Genomic DNA, 4,134 nt, shown 5'->3' on the forward strand with positions numbered 1-4,134 from the left:
GGAGACATAAAAGAGTGCTGAGGCGTCTACCGATCAGCCAAAGGTTGGAAACTGGGCCATTTCACTTAGTAGTGGTGTAACCTTATTAGCCGGACTCATCATCTCATCTGTGAAATGAAACTAAAATCATAAAACCAACTTTAATAAATCGGCAATAGAATTACGTAAGCACATGTCAAGCACTCAAAAGATTTTCAAAGTTATATTTTTATTACTATTATGATTAAGAAAGAACGATAGGAGGATTAACATTTTCTAGCCTCAATTCTGTGGTTTAAATGCTTCCAAGCATGAATCCCATTGACACTCTGGCTACCCACTCACCCTATTGGTGGAAAGTCAGAAGAGATGAAGGCCTCAAGGATACAGCTGTGTCCTTTCTCATTAGGAAAGCACTGGCCATTTCCTCCACGCGTCCAGGTGACCTAGAGACAACCCACAACACACTTCCATTCCCTCTTCCCTTCCTCTCACCCTCAGGTTCTCTGTCTCACACACACCTTCAAGCCCCAGATTTCCACCTGGATAGGAGCTTCTTCCATACAACAAACTTTACCTTCCCTTCCTCACCTCAGTTTCTTCCAGCAAGGCACAGCTTTCCAAGCCTTGTTCCAAGAAGAGTCCCCACCCACCAATGCACACACAGAGCTAAGACTCCTAATTACTGCCCAAGGTCAAAGTCTCAGGTTCACTCAACCAATTACTTAAATGTGTTACTATGCTTCCTGCATTACTATCCAAATACCTCTTCCCAGAGATGGTTTCAGAGGTCCTGCCCAGGCTTGTTCTCATGTGAATCTCTAGAGTGCCGGTTAAGGGCCCCTACAGCCTACAAGGTAAAGTTAAATCTACTTAGAAAAAAATAAAAGTCCCCCGCTTTCTCCAATTCCCACAGCCCACTTCATGCTAGCCATTCAAAATACAGCCTCAAGAATAAATGTTCCCAATCCACCTCACAGATTGAGGCTTACCTGTCCTTCCTCCACTTGGACAACTCTTCAGACACCACTCCCTCTGTGCTGGCTTCCCTTAAATGGACCCTCCTCAGTGCAGAGCAGCCAAAACATACCGGGAAAACAGCATGCGCATGCGCATGTACACCTGTGGTCTTCAAGAAATCCTGTCCTCCTCATCTTTATACTCCCAGGGCCAGCCAGTTCCTGGTTTGCGGTGGGTAGGCTCCTGAACTTGTGTGCTTCCTGCACTGTTCATCTCCTTTATGTAAAAATAGCCGTGTGTTCCATCCTCTGGTTTTACCATGTTACCTGGCACCTTCTATCCCTCTGTCCATTTTCCATTAAATGCAACAAATTTCAGGGCTAAAGGGGCTTCCCAGTACATTCCATTGAGTTACACCTTCCCAGTGAGTTACACTCTGCCCTTGGCCAAAAACTCATCATCATTCCAGCATTTTAAACCATAGTTCTGAAATCATATCTCATCCGACTATTCCACAGTTCTCCCAATAATCCATGTGAGTTCCACAGCAGGGTAAAGTCACACATTAACACCAAGAGTCAAAGTTCTGGGTTGTCATTTTGAGCACATTTCTAATTAGCTGTGTGACCTTGGGCAAGAGTTACCATGGAGATGACAGTGTCACCAGGCCCAGTTCTCAGGGGATTTTTGAGATGCAAATGGAATATCTGATGGGAAAGTGTTTTATATAAAGTGCCAAACACTGTACATTCATACAGGATATGCTTAACAACTTTTATCAAATCTAAACCATTGACTGTAAGATGTACCACCCTCAACTTAGAATGAAAACATTGCTCAACTATGACACATCTGTGATTATAAGACAGCCCAATTTCAGCGATATTAAAATTTGAAAAAAAATGTACCTTAGAACTGATGAAATACAACTTATTTGACTCTAAAATACAGGCACTTGCTATAAAATCTTCATATTTGCCAATGGCACATAATAGGTTCTCAGTAATATATGTCAAGTAAGTGAGTGAACACCTAATGATAGTATTCATAGGCCAAATTATTGCCTCGCTCTAGAAATGGGCAGCAGAAGGCTTCCCAGTGCCAGTACCTTCCCTCTCAATCATGTCCCAACCTGCTCAAAACCCTCAAATGATGACTTCAAGTCATATCCAAACTCCCAAGCCTGGCATTTTTAAGGCCCTTCATAATCAAGCCTCCTTTCCCACCAACCACCAGCTGGAACTCTGCCCCAGAGTGATGACCTCGCCACCAGAATATGTCACTCCAAGGGTCCTAATCAGTCCCAGCCATAGTAACCAGCTCAGCAGCTCAGCTTCTCCTCCCTCTACCCATCCCCAAAGCCAACTCTAGGCTGGCCAACTGCTTACAGTGAGCATGACCCTGCGGGACTGCCTAACCCATCGGTTCTCAACCTGTGGGTCGTGACCCCTTTGGCGGTCGACCGACCCTTTCACAGTGGTCGCCTAAGACCATCCTGCATATCAGATATTTACATTACGATTCATAACAGTAGCAACATTACAGTTATGAAGTAGCAATGAAAATAATTTTATGGTTGGGTCACAACATGAGGAACTGTATTTAAAGGGCCAGAAGGTTGAGAACCACTGGTAACCCAAAGGTCCCAGGCCTACACCCTACCATTCAAGCAGCTAACCCCAACTACTTCTCTTTCACCTAGAGTGTACATTCCAGACTGTAAAGGCCTGGGCATTGGAGTTGAGGGGCAGTCCTACAAAGATTCAATGCAAGACACACTTCCTTTTAACAGTCCCCAGTGCTAGCAGGAACCCTGGAAGGAGAAATGCTGGTCATGGAGTAGAGTAAACCCTATTGGAGATTTTGTCCCCCCTCCCCCATCATCCACCATTATTCATTGTAGCACCCACCTTCTCTGGCCCTTCATTTTTATTTCCCCATCTGTAAGAGTGAGGGAGGGTGAGGATTGGGAAGGGGGAAAGGGAGTTAGTAGCGTCCCTTCACTCCACTTAAAGGCTTTCTTAAAAATGCACAAGTGCTGAGAGAGGTAAGCCATTAAGTCACTGACACCTTAGTAAGAACAAGTTTTACTGGAAGGCAAGCAATTTAGAAAAGGGGGAGGGGGTAGAAGGAGAAAGAGGATTGGAGATAAAGTTAAGTGAGTCTGGTATTAGAAAAGTAACTCAGAGATGACCCTAAATTTTTGCATTTTGTGTTGAGGGCTGGGAGGCAGTGGATCCCTGGGGAGGGAAGCCTGGGAGATATCTTTCTGGTCTCCATAGCACACCAAAGTCCCAAAGACATTGCTCTGTCAGAGTACCTGGTCACAAGTCCACTGATTAACCCATCTCGAGTACTCTCCCTCGAACCCCATGCCCTCAACATAGTAACATTTACAGTTTCATCTCTACTCTCCACATTTTATTTAGTATTCTCTCGTCTACAGCCCACCCCCACCCGCCCCCAACATCCCACCAGCCCCAGCCCCACCCCCCACCCCACCCCCACTTCTGCGCAAATGCCCTCCCTCCATGTCACTGGCTAGCTTCAGAAAACTCCCATCCTTCAAAAAGCCCCGATCAAAGGGCCATCACTGTCCGCTCTCCAGGGACCAGGAAATCAAACTCCTTTTCCTGAGCCCATTAAATGGTTATCCACGCCTTTCCCCCAGCACTCAGCACTTTCTGTCTAGGGTCAGGTTCGGCTCCTCGGTGGTCTGAGCGCTCTCTGAGGGCAAGAACTGGGCCTTATCTGCCTCTCCGACCTAAAAACCCACCAATGCCCCCTGGCACACAGTGGGCCCTGGAGAAATGCTGGAGAACGGAAATTAGGAATTGGGAGCCATTTATTTTCATTACAGTCGGCCTTTAGTGACTGACTTCTGGGGCGGCCCTCCTTCTCCCTGGACCTCAGTTGCCCCAACTGTAAAATGGGGGCTTGGATAACTGGATTCCTAGGCCCCTTTCACGGTGACAACTGGGATTCCGCGAAAGCTCTAAGCAGCTGGGTGTGGCCCCGCCCCCTGCGCGCCCAGAAAGGCCCAGGCTGGGGTCACACAGGGAAGGGCTCCGACCCCGCCCAGACCGCGATCTGAGCTTCCCGAAAAACTCGGGGTCTCCCTTCAATGGCGAGTACCCCGTGACTGCACCGCGGCTGGCACTTCCGCACGCGGGCCCTTCGTCGGGGCAGGCGCAC

General features: G+C 47.5%; 1 protein-coding gene across 2 annotated transcripts in view; it reads right to left on the reverse strand.

Annotated features, from left to right (window-relative positions):
- LPP (LIM domain containing preferred translocation partner in lipoma) overlaps nucleotides 1–4,134 on the reverse strand; it is a 655,957-nt gene that overhangs the window by 651,307 nt on the left and 516 nt on the right. The window contains exon 1 of one of the 2 annotated variants that reach the window (XM_023750563.1): nucleotides 972–1,555. The exons of the other annotated variant lie outside the window; for it this stretch is intronic. The gene's annotated coding sequence lies outside the window, so the exon portion shown is untranslated. Of the gene's footprint in view, nucleotides 1–971; nucleotides 1,556–4,134 lie in introns of those variants that run through there. 2 annotated transcript variants of the gene reach the window in all.

The sequence above is a fragment of the Myotis lucifugus genome, unplaced genomic scaffold (assembly GCF_000147115.1).
Source record: "Myotis lucifugus unplaced genomic scaffold, Myoluc2.0 scaffold_14, whole genome shotgun sequence".
Taxonomy (NCBI): domain Eukaryota; kingdom Metazoa; phylum Chordata; class Mammalia; order Chiroptera; family Vespertilionidae; genus Myotis; species Myotis lucifugus.